This window comes from Parasteatoda tepidariorum, chromosome 8, assembly GCF_982258835.1.
Source record: "Parasteatoda tepidariorum strain Cologne lab strain chromosome 8, Ptep-v5.0, whole genome shotgun sequence".
NCBI lineage: Eukaryota > Metazoa > Arthropoda > Arachnida > Araneae > Theridiidae > Parasteatoda > Parasteatoda tepidariorum.
In genome coordinates, this window is record NC_141762.1 from 26682554 (window position 1) to 26701232 (window position 18679).

General features: G+C 30.4%; 1 protein-coding gene across 2 annotated transcripts in view; it reads right to left on the reverse strand.

Moving 5' to 3' along the window:
- LOC107451685 (neural cell adhesion molecule 1) overlaps positions 1-18679 on the reverse strand; it is a 130252-nt gene that overhangs the window by 98000 nt on the left and 13573 nt on the right. The window lies entirely within an intron of this gene.

Here is an 18679-nt window from a genome sequence, read left to right on the forward strand (position 1 = left end):
CTCTTAATTTTTAATGTTATCAATTCAATAAGGATCTAAAAAAAATAAGAAAATATCGGGGCTGCTAATGTTCCAATAGAAATGAATAAGAATGTCAACACGGATTCGCACTTATCAGTGGAATTCGCTGGTCATTAAGTACTATCATCCCTGTTATAGGCTTTTTTATATAATAGTAGAATTTTAATCGTTTTTATTTTATCCCACATTTTCCGTGAATTCCAATGTTCTTGTTTCTATATGCTATTAAATCCGGAAGAATATAAATGAGGAAAATTAAAAATATCAAGGTTTTTATTGAAATGCGTAAAAGTGCTGCCAACCCGGATAACTTATCAGTAGATTTCGAAACCTTTTTCTTTTGTCTCATATTTTCTATACTATGTTACAATATATTATTGCTTTTAACCGACATTTTATACAGATCTAAAAGCAGGGGTAACAGGATCAGGGTACTAAAATATCAGGGTATCAGGATTGTAATTGTTCTTATATAGGAGCTCTATAGTCACAAATTGAAACTTATCAGTTGAATTCATAACATTTTCTTTTGGGCGTATGTTTTCTTTCTTATGATTTAAAAGTTTGATATTTCCCACCTTTAGTTTTACAAACTCATAATTTATTTGATTTTATATTACTTTCCAAAAACAGCGCGTTTTAAACAAAACATGAAAACTTTAATTTTATAGTTTCAGAATTTAGAAAATATGTTTAGATTTTCTAATTTTTATGCGTCTTTTTTTTAAATTCTATAAATCATAATCAATATTATTTTCTAAAAAAAAACCTTGAAAGATGTATGTTTAAATAAAATTAAGAAATAAAAAATTCCGTAGAAATATGGTTCTATATAATTTTCTCGAAGATATATTTAATATAAATCCAGGGAAAATTCCTATTTTATAAATAGAATAAAAATGCCCTTAAGAAGTCATTTACTGATTATCCCCTTCCAAAATAATGTTTTTCAGTTTTAAATTGAAATCAAAAATCCGAACTACTTTTATATATGAAATATAAAAATCTTAGCAAAGAAATCTACCTCCACAAAATACTAAGTAAATAAATTTAGATTTAAATAAGCTGATGATATCACCAGCGGCAACTTCAAATACATCGCTTATGATCAGGACAGATTTTATAGCTGTCATTTTTAAGAACTTTTTTTGCGAACAAAATATTTTAATTTGGTCGACACCTTTTAATGACAAACGAAACACCTACTCACCTAAAATTAGTAAAAAAAAATTAACACACGATACACTATTTTAACAATTTATCTTTAAAATCTTTTAGAAAAACATTAGTAGATTAATGTAGTTACTTTCTTTAAAAAAAAAAGTTAAAATTCATTAACCACAATCTCTTTAAATAAGGCAAGTGAGCCACGGTGAATAAATAAATCAAAAATCTTCGCCAAGCCCCAAAACTTATTAGCAAAACTAACAAAGCTCTTCCTAGGAATGAAATGAAATGGCTTTTAATTTAAACAGGGTAAAATAGTTCAAGCAGAAAATGAAAATCCCGATTAAAAATTTTCAGCCAAGCGGATAGAACTTAAAACAGGAAATTATACGAACAAGCCTAACCTAGACTTGTTATAAATGCGAAAGAATTAAGTCAAGTTGGATTTATAGCCTCGAGCCCAAAAACTTAACTAAGGGATTAAAGAATTAGCCGAACAGAAAATACTGCTTTATTTACTTCAAAAATAAAGAATTTTGTTTAGCCTTCGTTCCCTATAGTTGTTTTGCATTTACTGCTTTTTTCTGTTGGCGCGTCATTTGCAAATTTCTGCAAAAAGACTGGACATTTGAAGCTCCAAGGGGAAAATATCTACGCCAAGACATGGATTTAATTAAATAAGAATTATAATGCATAACTTATTTTTGTTGTTTTTCCGGCAAAAGGAATAAAAATTTGAGAGAACAGAATTAATTTTTAAATAAAATATTAATAAAATTTAGATATTTACATTCCAATTAGCGCCTAGGTTTTAAATTCTTTTAATATAATTCATAAAACAATTCAAAATAAAAATTTAAATAAATTCTTGTCAGGTTAATTCCATTACAAGCTTCTACTAAAAAGTGTCGGAATATATTAATAAAATAATTTTTTATTTAAAAAAAATGTCAGCCAGCAAACACACATTTTATTAAGATTATAAACAGGCTTTTGTAATTCTAAATGAGATGGTATGAAATGACAAATTTGTTTCTAAATCTAACAATTAAAATCTTAATCTCTGAAAACATTTTCACACTAAGCGCATGACCATCGCCGTCATCATTTATATGCGATAATTCTGCGGTATTCATTTATCTTTAAATGTAGGAAAAATATTATGAAGTGTATAAAAAAGTTTAATAACTACTAAAAATAATAGATGTTAACCAAAAAATAAGTTAATTGTTCTTCCAGAAAAAATATTTAAATTTAAAACACAATTTCATAAAATCAAAAATATATTTAAAAAAAATTATAAATATTATTAACTCATTAATTTTTCTACTCAATTTCAATTGTTTTAATTTATTAATATTTATTTTTTTGTTCATTAATTTTTTGTTAATTTAATTAATCATAATAATTAAAAATTTCAACGCAGCCTGTTGCTCAATGAGGTAAATTTCAGTCTTAAGCCGGCCAGCACTTGTAGCTATATTAATACACTTCTTAAGAGGACAGCATACCAAGAGAAAAATCCTTCATAGCATTATTCTATTTCACCACCATCACTAATTTAAAAAATAAAAAAAGTGAATTCAAGCAACCCTAGAGTAAGCCATAGAGTTCCAAATACTGAAGAAAAAAAATTTTAAAGTATTAAAATGCAAAAAAATTATTTAAAGAGAACTTCCCTATTGAAAAATGATAAGCCATCTTCTCAAAATTTATTTTCATTTTGAAAATTTCATTGAAACTTCATGGCTACAGGGGTTTGTTTAGAAGAAATTTGGGTCCGTTAACGGACCCTTCACAAAATATCTTTTCATAAAAACAGACCGTTCACAAAATATTTTAACTTAAAAACGGACCTTTCACAAATTTGTTTATTTTCATTATTGTTTTATTAATCGAATAAACCCTTCCCAGGAATGGGGTGGGGAGAAAGACAGATGCAAACGAACTAAATTTTGTCTTCCGCAGACGCTTCTTCCTTTATTCGTCTGAAATGAATATTCTACGTTCAGCAGTATAAGGCTAAATACCAAATATTTGTATGTTGCATCGCTAATTTAGTAGCTGCAATTGCCGTTTATTTTTTAAAATTTGATTTTTTTAATTATAACTTTACAATGTTGAGCATAATCTTGTATGTCTTTATAATTTAAAAACTCCTTGAATTTTTTTTTTTTTTTTTTTTTTTTTTTGCAATAATGGACCCTGGTTGAAAGAATGTGATTTAACGTTTATTTTATATTCACAAATTACGAGTAATTTTTTCACAATTTTACAAAAACGGACCTTTCACAAAATGTCTGGACAGACCCCTGCTCTAGGTTTGTCAGAACTCACTCTTTCTATACTACAAATTTTAAACTACTTTTGCGGGTATAATAGAGCCTCCTCTTAAATGCTCAAATTTAACAATAATACTGTTAAATTTGACAGTAATACTGTTCAATTTAGCACGTTATTAAGGTAATAGCAAATCTGCACCGTATTATGGTTTAAGGTACCGATATTATACTTCAAACTACCGATATTATGGTTTAACGTTAAACAGATTTTTCTTAGAATTTGTGTCTTCGTGGAATGGTATCACAATTCAAATAAGAATGTCTGTAATATTTCTCAATAAGTACTAAAATGTAAGTTTTTAATGAGTACTAATATGTTAAATAAGTTCAAAGTATATTCTGTATCAATAATTCAGAGTTATAACTGATAGCTTAATATTAAGCGATATTAATAGATATTCTTTCATGGCTGAATTCATTAAAACTTTGTAATACGGCAAGATTTCAATAAACGCGTGGAAGTTATCATCGTATATTCTAGTTTCGATAGAAACTTTTTTAAGAGCTAATATAATTTGCCTGTAAATACAGACATCAAAAGCGTAAAACTTTTAAGTTTACAGCTGATTATCCAGGTACAGTATGAACAGTATAAAAATCACCTCTTATCTCATACCATTTCCAGCATTTAAGCTGAGGGTTAAGTTTAATTTTCCCGTAGGTATAAAAATTTACCACGGATTTACGACGTCCTTTCCCGAGTAGAATATTCAGTTGCACAAAAAAAAAATGGTCTCAGTTACCTAAAAAAGGGTGGTAGTCAAATATAATTTCATTACCTACCGTCATTATATTCAGGGTGGGATGAAGGAAGAAAAAAAAACCTCCACGAATTGGGAATTTTGCCAAAAGTAATAAAAGAATAAATATATAAAATCGAAACCACCGGGTAGAAGTCATAAAAATTAATACCTCGCGGACGTGACGTCCTTTTGGTCACTAATGTTTGAGTACAAGTCCAGAAAAAAGATGTTGGGTCAGCGCTTTACCACATTTTTGGACCTGCGCGTGACGACGTGGAGGATAGTATTAAAAGAAGAAAGCAAAAACGTGCTTTTTACCATGAACAGGGATTCGCCATCAAGGAACAGATAAAGAGAGGTAAAGTAAAAAAAAAAATCGTTTGGCAGACGAGCTTTTCTTCAGCTCCTGATTTCATACTCAAGATTCCAGAGAACGTGTTAAAAGTTCGTTTCATTATCGAAGACCTCACGATCCACGAATCGTTGTTTTTCCCACCCCTATTCAGAGTTAAAGTAATATGGTGATGAAAAAAAATCTTAGAAATTCGGTAAGTAATAAATTATGCAAAGCAAGCTGAGTGCTGCATTGTTGCTCTTTATCAGAGATATTATGCGATTTTTCTTTCTGGCAAGAAATTTGACATTTATTATTTTTCTAACACGCAAGACGATGCTAATTCCTGAATATATTGTTATTGTTCTAGTGGGTTAATTAAAAAAATTATAGCTCAATTTTCCATTAAAAATAATTTAAACTATATATTTTGCCAAAACAGAGATAAAATTGAATTAAGATTTAACCTTTCTCCTCATTTTCCACTTGTTTGAAAGCAATAGTTAATAAGAGCAATTTCAAAAAAAAAAACTTTCATTAAAAAAAAGCACTTTCAAAAATTTGTGGTAGCACATATTATAATTTCAAAAGTTCGAGCCCCATATGGGGCAAAATTAGGAAGTCCGACATTCGATGTAGACCTCTAAACCAACTTTTATTTTATTAAATTTTTTAAACACATAAAAAGCAAATAAATAAAAAATTAAATAAAATTTAAAAATAAAATAGAAATAAAATAGTTAAATTTGCTTGCTAATCAAACCCCGGCTAATCAAAAAGTACTCATTAATTTTGTCCTATAGAGCTCCATCTACATTTCCGAAGAGAAACTAACATCATAAGCTTTCTGAGCAAAAGAGAGGAAGAAATAGTCAACTATTTAATCTATAGATAAGTCCGCTATTTGATCTTTAATATCTATACAATTTATTTTTTTATTATTATCAGGCAAATGCTTTTAGTAATCTAATTAATAACAACGTTGTTGAGTACAAGGTGTGATCAAAATAAAATAAATTTATATAGCAATTATTAACGAAAAATAGTAAATAATAACAATAATAAGGGCAAATTGGAAAATACTTGTTCTGTCCAATTGTGTGTAAAAAATATGTGTTTTATCTTGATTTTCAAAAGCGCTTTATTTTGAATTCTGAATATGTTCCTCAACTTGCCAACCAATCCACTTTTACTTAAAAAATAATATAGGTTTCTTCCGAAAGTTTTATAGTACTGTACTGCTCTCATTTACTACAATTTTAAATTTTTATAAAATAGCGGAACACCAATGTTTCACTAAAGCATTGGTTCAGAATCATTAATCTGAAACTTTAAGATTTCAAACCATTGTTGATGAAATTCGTAGACATGGATATAATATAACAGTTTCAATAATTTACCTAAATAAACACATTTTAAAAATGTCGACCAAAATTAATAAACAATAAGTCTTATTAAAAAAACTTATAATAAGTACACTTCTAATTTACAAATCTTCAAAAAAGATAAAAATGCCGCTGTAAAAAGCTCCAAGTGTTTCTTTTAGAAATTCAACAAGTATTTCAGTCTGAAAAATCTGGGAACACTTGTTGAATCCAAAAGAATTTCCAAGCATCGTCTGGACTGTTTTCAAAAAACCACTCCCATTGAAAAAAAAAAAATTAAATGTGTTTAGGACAAAAATAATAAATGTCATATGCTAACTTTCACTCGCATGGCATAAAAATTGTATCCATGCCAACAGGCGCACAGATTGGCCACTTGTTGAAACAATTTGGCAAGCTCTGGTAAAGAATGCATAGTGTCCAACTTGTTAACGCGCTTTTCTATAAACAATGGCGATTCAGATTAGAGTTAGATGTTAACGTTATTTAATTTTTACTACAATTAAAACAGTCAGAAAGAGATATGTTGAAGTGTTGAAAACCTGGACAAGGAAAAATCATCAATTAATTCACCTTCTCTTTCGCGAAATTTTAAACACAATTTTGATTTATAAAAATGTTTACCACTTGTTGACACAATTCAACACGCTCCAGTAAAAAATCAGTTATACTGGTTAACTAAATGACACATATTTCTATAAAAAAAAAAACGATATAATAACGATTCTATAAAATTTATTTAAATGTCTAATAGATACAGAAGTAAGATAAAGACGTGTCGCAGTGTTTTAAGTGTAGACACTGTAAAAAAGCATCCGCTTATATATAATTCAACTCTTTCCGTGAATTTTTACATAAGATTTTACCGTTTACTTTTGATTTCTGTAATTTTCGAGCACTTTTTGACACAATTCGTCAAATTCTGGCAAAGAATTCAGTCAGAGTTGTCAACTAAATAGCATATATTTCTAAAAAACAATGTCACAACAATGATTTTGAATACAAGTAAAATCCATTTCATTTCTATTAGAATTAAAGTGTAAGAAAGAGATGAGTGTTGTAAATGTGGACACAGAAAAACCATTCATTTATTTATTCATTTATCATTTCCGTGAATTTTAAATGACTTGAAACTGTCCTCAATTCACAGACGCGTGCGAATGAATTTGCTTTAAATGAAAGTACTTGATCAAAAACAAATCTTCCTCGAAAAAAGAACATTTCACGATTAAACAGAAAAATGTATGTTGACAAAGCGAGAAGTTCAACGTTAAATTTACAATGGAAACATTCAGCAATTCAAGAGATGTTAGGTTCATATTTAGCTTTCACTATAACAGTTTCATACATATAAGTTTATGTTGGCGAAGCGATAAATTAAATTTAAAGCCAAACTTACAATGGAAACATTCTGGAATTCGAGATGTTAGGATCATATAGCTTTCACAATAATAGTTTCATGAGCCGTGGGGGATAAGGGGATAGAGCGTTCGTCTTTCAATAAGGTGAACCGGGTTCGAATCCCAGCGATGGCTGGGCGATACGAATTTGGCACCCGGTTCGCACCGACCACAGTGCTGACTTAAATTATCTTCAGTAGTTGACGGATCATGGGTTAGAGCCCCTTTGCCGTCAGGCTAACTGAAGGAGATTTTCATGGTTTTCCTCCCCATGTAACTTAAATGTGAGTTAGTTCTATCAAATAGGCAAATTTCCCCCCCCCCATACTTGATCCAGGAGTTCCGGTCTTCTGGACTGGGTGCAAAATTACAAGTTTACGGAGTTGAGCATTAGTAGTCGTAAACCCAAAAATTAGGTCAGTTGTTCAACGACGGTTATAAAATAAACAATAGTTTCATATTGGCAAATTCCATCTGAGGATTTACTTTCATTATTAGGATTCCACAACTTTAGCGATGGTTCTATTCTCTGATTTGCTAAATTTCTGCGTCAGACTTAGTTTATACCATCTGTTTAATCAAACAATTATATTGGGAAATACTGAGTTAAAACAATACATTTGACTAAAATCATCAGAAACAATTTGTCAATAAAATAACAAGGAATGCATATATAATTATTCTCTATCTAAAAAATACATCATGCATGGATTTTACAAATATTTAATAAAGAAAAACAACCAAAGCAAACTTTGTATCAACAATATTAAAATTTCCATTATAGTTGCAGATAGAAAAGTAAATAATATTATCTTAAAACATTTTCCTAAATACACTGCCTCTTTCAGTGAAATAAAAACACAAAAGCTAAGCCAAGCAAATTGAAATTTAAGTTTTCAATTTATAAAGCCAATCTAATTTTCTTTACAGACTTAAAAACAATATCGATTTATCGATAAGAAAAATCGATTTAAAGCTACTGTTTTGCTCCACGTACTGAGCTTTGTGTTGGAATAAAATAAATAAATATAAATCTTTGCAAACTAGTACGGCGTGGTACAAAGTATAAAATTTTACTCTAATCGAATCAACTAAAATGAGAAAATGATATCACTTTCAACAGACATAAACGAGGTAAAATACTTTAAATTTATTTTGAAAATTGTAGATCTTTATTAAAAGAAAAAAGAAGATTAATAACTCTTCTTCTCCTTTACTACGGCAGCATCACAATAGATTAGTTCAGAGGTTCCCTAGTGGTGTTCCGCAGAACCCTGAGCTTCGGTGGAAAAGTCACAGGGGTTCCGAGTTCAAAATTTTTTATATCAGTAATGAGTTTTTGAAACATGTAATTATATTTATATCTAAACAATAAACCATAATTTCTTTGATAGTTTGGATATTTTTATAAAATTATTTAAGTAAAATATAAATAAAGAAAAAAAGAAGAACTGGCAAAATTTATAAAAAATTGAAGCAGTATTTCGCGTAGAACTTTTTAATTCAAAATAAAAAGATCAAATTCAAGTACAACGATTTAAGTTTCGCTATTAACAATTCTCAAAGTTCATAAAACATTTTTTTCGACAACTATAATTCAGCTTATTTTTATAAAATTACATCTAATATTTGCTCCAAAGAAAGCTGCACATTAAGCAAAAATCACCCTTTTGCCATTATTTAAAAAGATTATGTCTCACAATATAAAAAAATAAAACTTCACGTATTTAAACGTTTTGTCTGTCACTCCTCCAGGTATTTGAAAGCGACGTTTTAAAATGACTACAATTTATCGCGAATCAAAATTTAGTCATCAGTCCAATTAGTCATACATTTTAACTGGAACTCTGTAGTACTGGATTATACTGCAATAAAAGATACCTGACTGCCACAAAGATTATTTGTACCATATTTTCGACAAAAGAAATTTATGAATAATCAAATTTCAACCGGTTTCCCTGTAGTTCAAAACGACCAACCACAAGTAACTTTTGATTCCACAGATCTTGAGCACGTATATCGCATGCACTCTGCGAATCGGACCGGAATTCGATTCTCTAGCCACTGGACTGCTGTTTCCTAAATGATGTGAATAAAATGTATCGCTATTCGAAATTTCCGGTTCCTACATTTTTTCTGATGCTAACTAACGAAAAAGACCCAAAACAAAAAAGAAGCGTTATATTAAATTAAAAGAACTGCGTTTTAAGGAAGACTAAAAAGGAGATGGTATTTTTACTTTGTCATATGTGCAACGAAACTCGTAATGCGAATCGTAATCTACTTCTATCACCATCGTTAATTCATCCACTACTTTTGAAAGTGATGTACCCTACTCTTGAGAAGTATCATCTAATCTTAAAAACATAGTCCAATTCATTTCGAAAAGCAATGGTAATTTTAACTGCCATAGACGCTTTACTTTAAATACAACACAACTTTATCCACTTCCATAAACGGGAAGTTAATACAGCCAATAAAATCACAGGAAAAAAAAAATTTTTTCTTACAACATATCCATTCCTATACAATAAATTAAATTTGTCATAATTATATTAAAGTGGTGTACCATTAATTATTTTAATACAAATCATAAGGCCATAAATTGACCTCATAGGGGGTGGGCCGGAAAATTCCATCCTAATAAAATACCATAATAGCCATCACCTACGCAAATGTGTTCCTAGTTCCATGACGATAAAATAGTTTTATTCATGCGGCAAATGGCGCTTTGCTCACAAAATTTAGAATGTTGAAATAGAGGGGGGGGGTCCCGTAATCTAATATGAGACCACAAAAGAAAAATTCCAGCCATAAATACAACCGGTAGAAATTTTCGCGCAGAATACCAAGTAGAATTTAAGGATCTAGAAATCTCTCCATAATTCTTGAAGGGGGTTAAAATAATGTCTTTTTAAACGACTCTCAGTGCGATATAAATGCACTCTGCTGCCAACTTAAGAAACAGAAATAGCAAGCAAATATGAATGATTTTTATCGGTTAAAGAACTTTTTTCCCCACATAGCGCCAAGCAATTACTGCCATGAATCAAGAGTAAGTGGTGGTATTTTATAAATGTTCTTGCGGCTGGCATCGCCCTAGAAGCATAAAATAACTGGGTTATAAGAATTTTAAAATGGAGCAACAAAAAAAAAAAGAAAAAAAATTGGCTATTGAAGCGAGTGAAGTTTCGGTCCATCATAAAAATGGCGCGAGTGAAATTTTATTTAAGCGTGATCAGTTGTTTCGCACAAAGAGATAGATTTTAACCATCTTAAATGCCAATAACTCAGATCGTAGAAATGATTTTAATAATAATTGCTCAAATCGAGTATTTAGTTACTCTTTAAGCAGTTATCACAAATGGATATTACGTATGTAGCGTTCGAAATATAACAACTATCACCACAATATATTGATAACACTTCATGTTTTTAGTAAGCATTTTGACACAGACAATACAAGTCATTTTGGTTAAAAAAAAAAAAAAGGTTTATTTTCTTTTCAACTTTTTTTCGATCATAATTTGATATATAGGTTTACAGTACATTTGACATCCGTGTAGCTTATTTTACCAACTCTTGTACACCCTTAAAAAATTAGGTTCAACTTTAAATCATAATATCAGTACCCAGAATCATAATACGGTGTAAATTCGTTGCAAACTTTATAAGGTAGAGTGTAAGTTGAAGCTTAATGTCGTGTAATCAAATTTAATAAGTACGTTATTTTGGTTTAACTTACTTAGCACCACATTAAGGTGGGACCAAATTTGAACGATTATTAGAGTTACAGTATTATTTGTTGTGGAATATTACATACGGCTTATTTTTTGTGTCGATATCTTATGGTCATTTGACTTTTTTTGCAACATTTTAGCACACTGTGTATCTTTAGAAACCAAATTACACTTAAATAATGAAACGAAGATTATTAATAGCATATACAATTTTCCTCATTATTCTTCTGCAGTAAAAAGTTCTGCTCCAACATATAGTGACCAACAAGGAGTTTGATTGCTCTGCGACGTACGTTGCAATTTCTGCTAACTAGTATAATGATGTTAACTAATATAATCATAAACGAAATGCAATGATGACAAAGTGTTGAAATGACTTGACTGCCTCACTAACCAAGGAGCACTTCAGAACTTACTGTTCAAAGTTATAAATAAATAATGATTTGCCACAAAGTAAAAATTGACTTTAGCTCTTGATGGAAAACCAAGAAATAAATAAGAACACAATTTTAAGTCCAAACTTCGGACAATTTCGAATGCCCTAGTAAATGGCAATCGATTTCAGCTGTCAACAAAGCCGAAAGACAAAAAAAAAAGAAATCTTAAAACATAAAAACTGGAAAATACTCCAGAAAGCCATACATCACTCGAGCAATCATTCAAAAAGTAAGATAAAAGTTGAAAGTTCTCCAAATGTGGTCTTTGTCTCACAAATGGTTCATAAAAGGTGAACAAAAACAGTGGCTTTGTTCTTTTCAAAGAATTTTTGTTTGTTTTTCTCTTCTCAAAAAAAAACAAAAGGCCATTTTGAGAAAAGTGGCTAATTCAATATATTTTTTTCAACGAAACATTAACAGTGTAACTCAATTCACATACAAAATTCCAGCCGAATTTATGTGACTGTGCGCTGGATAGAGATAGTAAAAAGTTTACAGGGGTCTGTCCAGACATTTTGTGAAAGGTCCGTTTTTCGTGAAATTGTGAAAAAATTACTCACATTCTTTCAACCAGGGTCCGCTTTTATGAATTTGTGCAAATAGGGTCCGTTATTGCAAAAAAAGACTTTTTCAAGGACTTTTTAAATTGTAAATAGATACAAGATTATGCTCGGCACTGTAAAATTATAATAAAAAAATTAAATTTTCAAAAATAAACAGCAATTGCTGCTTCTAAATTAGCGATGCAACATTTGATATTTAGCCTATACTGCTGAACGCAGAATATTCATTTCGGACGAATAATGGAAGAATCGTCTGCCGAAGACAAAACTTAATTCGTTTACATCCATTTTTCTTGTTTTCTGCCCTGGAAAGGGTTTATTCGATTAACAAAACAATAATGAAGATAAACAAATTTGTGAAGGGTCCAATTAAAAGAAAAATCATTTTGTGAAGGGTCCGTTTTTAAGTTAAAATATTTTGTGAAGGGTCCGTTTTTAAGTTAAAATATTTTGTGAAGGGTCCGTTTTTATGAAAAGATATTTTGTGAAGGGTCCGTTAACGGACCCAAATTTCTTCTAAACAGACCCCTGGTTTAGTCGTGACTTTGAAATGAAATGACTTCGAAAGAAAATTAAATTAATGACTGCGACAATGAATAAAAGCATTTATACTCCATTCTCGTTACATTGCCTAAAACATAAAATTTAATGTCAATATATTTAGTATGCCGATTTCATATATCAAAACAATATTTGATAATTGATATTTAAGATAACACCCAGTCAAAATAAAAATGCCACGTAACGAAAAGAAAATTTGAAGAGTTAAAAATATGCAAACATAACCTTTGTTAAAAAAAAATTTCATAAATTTCAAGTAATAATAATTTTTATTACAATCGTAGTCGTGTTTACTAGTAACCATACAATTATATTTTAAATCACAATGACGATTAATTCATGTAAATATAGTCCTAATTTATGATCAAATAATTAATTACTTGAAGTTAAGATTATAAGTCATTCTGATTGCTTGTATTTCCAATTATCAATTTCCTATCATCAATCGCAATTTAAATCGGTTTTTGTAATTTTGAAGCAACTTTTACTTTCATAATTTAAGTAACTGAAAAAAAGGCTTTTTTTTTTACAGTGGAAATCAACACAACCAAAAAAAAAAGTAAAAATCACCTTAAAGTTTTAAGAAACTCAAGAAAATCAAATTTGCTAGCTTGTATAATAAATAATCTACAGCCTGAAACAATACATCAGGCATTTCTTATTGCCTAGATTGTTTTTACCCATGAAAAAATGCGGGCTACTTATTATCCTCAGGTATAGTTGAGTTCAACTTGTTCTTCCTTGCTTTTAACAAAATCAAATCAGAATTCAACAAAAACAACTCTTCTTCCAAAATTCCAGTTTACCTTCGCTCAAATGTTATCTTTTCTTCGAAAAACAGAACCTTGTCAGAAGAAAACGACTAATTAGTATTCAGAACTCGTTTGCAAGTAGAATCCGAACGCATCAAAAACACCGACTCCCTACGAAGAGGCCTGAAGAACACGAATTCTAGGTTTTAAAGATTCTTGTGGCTGAAGACGTAATCTATCACAAATGGTCGAATCAACAATTGCCACACAGAATTCCACCAGTCGTTGCCTATTAACGCTCGTTTATTGCGCATCCATAGAACTCTTGGAATCGTTAATTCCGGAAAAAAAAGGCCCGATCTCTGGCCCCGAACAATCCATCACACCATACATCTCTGCGTGGCTTTGAATAATGTTCCCATATGCTACCTTCCACATCGCCAAGTGCGTTAATCAGGCAGGCCAGCAACCATATTTCAAAGAGGAGGGAAAAAAATATAATATATAAATCACTCTTTTCTCTTTTATAACAATTTCGTGGAAGAAAAAAAAAGGAAGGAAGAATGAAAAATAAATTGCTGTTTCTGACTTGTTCCGCCTCAATTAACATGCATTCTAAAGCTATTTAGAATCAGAAGGAAATTTTTGAGTTAAAGATCGTAGATTCTTAAAATGCTGTTCGCGAAGAAGATTATTGAATTGGAGATTTTTAAAAGATTCATCGATAATAGAATTTGCATGTTAGACTACAGTGAAATTCTAAGTGGAGAAACTCAAAACATCGTACTTCATTTTTATAACAATAAATATACTTTTTAAAAATATACTATCTAATGATTATATTGAGGATTCGAGGAATAATCTTTCACAGAATTTAAATTTTTGACTATATTGAATTTCTAAATGAAAAACTGAATGTATTGATCGTATTAAATTTTTTATGGCAATAATTATGCTATTCAAGAATATCACATCGCGCACATTCGCCAAATGTGATAAAATCATACATTTGGCGAATAAAATTGTGTTCTAGCGGAAGTATTAGCGAATGATTTTTTCTACTGGAAAGAAAAATATATATTTTACTTGATCCTCAAAATTATGTCAAAATGAATTTTTTTTTAAAAATCTGTATTTTTTTTAAATTTAATTACAGTGATTTTCGGTAGATACGCCGCCTGACCAATTAGAATCGGATCCAAATAATATGAGCCTGAAACAAACTACCGTAAAATAGTTTTCTATGACAAAAATATTAATAATAAAAAATTGTTAAGATTTGCATTTGGCGAAGACTTTAGAAAATTGGCGAAGATTTTGATGTTCGGCGAATTTACTTGCTAATAATTTGAAATCCTTAGTTCAGGCCTTAAATTATATTGCAATTCTTAATTGAGAAATTCAATACATCCGACAGAATAACTTAATGATGAGATGTATCTTTCCAAAGACAAGTTTACACACAATCAAATTGTGACGCTTTAATTTTTGCGATTTAATGGAAGATTTCAATAAGTTGTAGGAAGGAAGACATCCAAAACAGTGCATTAAAATTTACATCAAGTTATTTAATAGAATTATGATTATAAACAGTTTTTGGTAAGTTGTATGAAAACATCCAATAATTAACAGATTTAATGGAGTAATGATCATTAACAGTTAATGGAAAGTTGTATGAGGGGATCCAATAAAATTTTTATAAATCCGTAAAATGTAATAATGATTATCAAAAGTCATGGATAAATTATAAGAAAACATTTAATTATAGTCCATAGAAACTTGAATGTAGCGACAGATAACTGTCATAAATACACGTAATTTTAATTAGTCACATATATCAGAAAGAGATCACTAACTATATGATGAATCAATAACTACCACATGCTTTTTTTCCCATTCTATCTTGTAGATATAAAAAACTTTTCCACCTTTGACATGACCTTTTTTGCCTCTCGCTTATAAATGACAGGAGCGCAGGAAAGAATGGTGTTTAAATAAAATCCCATGATTTGAAAGAAAAATTATATTGAACAAAAACTGATATGACCCCTTTTTACACAGATCCTCTCAATTGAAACCTAATAAAACCAGCATAACTGAATTGATTTGAATTGACCTATGAACCCCATTCTACGAATACATTTTTGCCCAGTTAATCCAAGTAAGAAAGCAAAGAAATAAACAAAAATAAGAACTCTTCCAAGACACGTATTTCTTCAGAATATGAAAGTAAGTTCAATTGAAAGTTAACTGTGACCTACAAAAAAAACGCGAAAAGGAAATGTACTTTCTTTATTCCATAGCATAAAAGATGCCAACTTTCCATAATGAAAATTCAACACCCACTATGGCCCAAGGCGTTAGCGCGGAATTGTAATTTTGCAATCCTTATGAATCATTACTTGAAAACGCCATTAGAGAAGATTTGATAACGTTAGAGATAGCCTTTAAAAATGTATAATTTTCCATGCTTTAAACAAAGTTGCAATGAAAAATAAAATGGACAATAAAATAGCATTTCATTTTCAAAAGGAAGCGTCCCAAATTCCACGTTGGAATTCTTAAGAATGCCAATTCTTTTTGGGATACGATTTTAGATTCTTTTTTAAGTGGGAAACTATGCCATTAGAATTTAAATAACTATCATTAGAATTTGATAATTGCTTTCGAAATTAAGTAATTACCGTTATCTCTGCACCACCAGGGTTTAAATAATTGCCTTTTACGTAAAATAACCGTCATTCTTAGAGCTACGTCATTAAAGTTTATGAAAAAAACATTTAGAGAACTTTAATCATAAAATGGTATAAATAAAAATATCGAATATATAGCAACCTAAATAGTAAACAATTAAATACCATGTTATTAAACAATGCAATTAATCATCATATTGAACGTATGAAAATACCGTTTTCACAAAATGACAAGCCTATGCCAATGCCAAAATTGATAAAGGGAAAGCGAAAAAATAAGTTACAACTGCGGCAGATTTATGTAAACAAAATTATAACCTAACTTAATCTTCTCTCTATATATATATGTATATGAAAGTAAAAGTTTGTCTGGATACATGTTCGCTAATGACTCAAACACCAATTTGGGTAGGTTTTTTTTTTCTTTTTTTCTCCCAGTAAGCAAATTTTTAAGGGTGGTTTGTATGCAATCAGCACTTTCGGGCGTTATGTGGTTTAGGTACAGTATCGAAAATACGAAATTCCATTGATGAAATCATCGCTATGGATAAAAACGTGCGCTGTCATATATAAAACATCGTTTTTACACGATACTTAAGAAATCGAAGAAGACAAAAAATCACTAGAGAAAATTAAATATTCTTCTTAAATTACATCGTCGCTTTTCCTTGATGCAGGTATTTTATCAGTCCAAGTTTCGATCTATAGTAATATAATTCATCTTGTTTAGAAATTCCACGTTATGAATATCAACAGGTAGAATAATTACGAATGATGCGATTATAAAAAGACAGATAAAGAAGTAGAGAATTCATATTTTAAATACAGAGCCGCTTTAAGGAAAATTATTAATAATTTTAAAAATTAGCAATAATAATTTTAACAATTTTAATTATTTATTTATTTTAATAAAATAATACATGGGGGGAAATGTAAAAGTCCATTAACTCTTCCCCAGTGTAAGATTTTAGCATTGATAAAAATTAGAAAAATTCCTCGGATCTCCTAAATATTGAATATCTATTGAAAAATAGATATAGTTTTATCTGTATCTGCCAATCAGGCTACTGCTAGCTAATTGTGATGCAGCAGCGTTTTTCTATTTCAACGTTCTATTACTATCGACCGTGAAATATCCACTCGATGCCGATGAAGTCGATATAATCCATACAAATTACATACACCGGATATGGACCCCGTGGGCCGATAGAACTATCATCTGCGAAAACTGAGGGTGGTTGGAAAAGACGGAACAAAAAAAAAAGGGGGGGGGGAGAGACAGAAGAACACTAGCCAGGTATCTAGCCTTCCGCTCCATAAATCCCAGGGCGTCATTAATTCCACTGGGGTCACTCATCCGCGCCACCCCCATCAGGTAACGATCCCCCCACGCCAAAACTAACCGATATATTGAGTACTGAAGCGTGCAATATGGTAAGGGATGAAGTTCAAATTGCGATAGAAAGAATACAGAGCTGGCTTATGTCTCTAATGATAAGCCGTTTCGCGATTTATGTACTGATTATGGAAGATGTTTCAGTCTTCGGTTTTATCGAAAGGAAAAAATTTTTTGCTGCTGCAAAAAAGAAGTGTTTCTAGAAATAATGTTTCACACAAGCTTCAGTAACGATCAGCATTTTTTGACACCAGGATAAATTTTAACTGGGCTTGTAATGAAAATAAAGAAATCACATTTTTTAAAGTAGTTAGGCATATTGAAAAATCCGGACTTTGCTAAGGTTAAAAGTTGCAAAGTGTCTGGCGAATTGGAAAAGTCTTCAGTTTAATCTATCAGATAGCTTATTACAATGATCCTTACATTCCTAAGGCTAATGAAAATGTGAGATTTGCTTAAACCTTTAAGGCAATGCATACAATAAGCTTTCACTACTCTGGGCTTATTGCTAACTACCTGATATACATTCAGTTTTTTAATTGAGCAATAAATGATATATTTTCCAATCAGCCTAAAGATATATGGCTTCAATAAGTCTAAGGAGATCAAAGACTCAGATTATTTATTTAGCTTCCAATTGAAATGAAAGAGCGCTGAAAACAATAATAGTAGAGAATCTTCCAATTAGCCTAGTGCAGTGCAAAATGATGGCGGCTGTTTGCAAAGAGTCGGATTATTTAATTTGCTTACGACATTTATAATTAAATAAAAGATCGTCCAAAACAATATGCCCTTAAGGTGAAAATGCAGTAGCAAATTAGCCACAAAGCTTATTAAGTATTAAATGACTTTCGACTAATTTTGAACCAAATAACGATATCATACAATATTGCCCACCATTTTACAAATGAGCTATATTTCATCACCCTAGTATCATTGAGACACGCCTCGATACATTATAATGAACTGAAATTGCTGGTCAGTAGAGATTAGTAATTACACTGCCAAGTTTAACGGCAACCGTTGATTCAAATTCAATTCCCCTAGCTAGTACAAATGACCAAGATTCCCTCAGCGACAATGGGGTACTAACAGACATCGATACTTCGGGAATTATGAACATCTACGGCTCTGGCGTCAGTCTG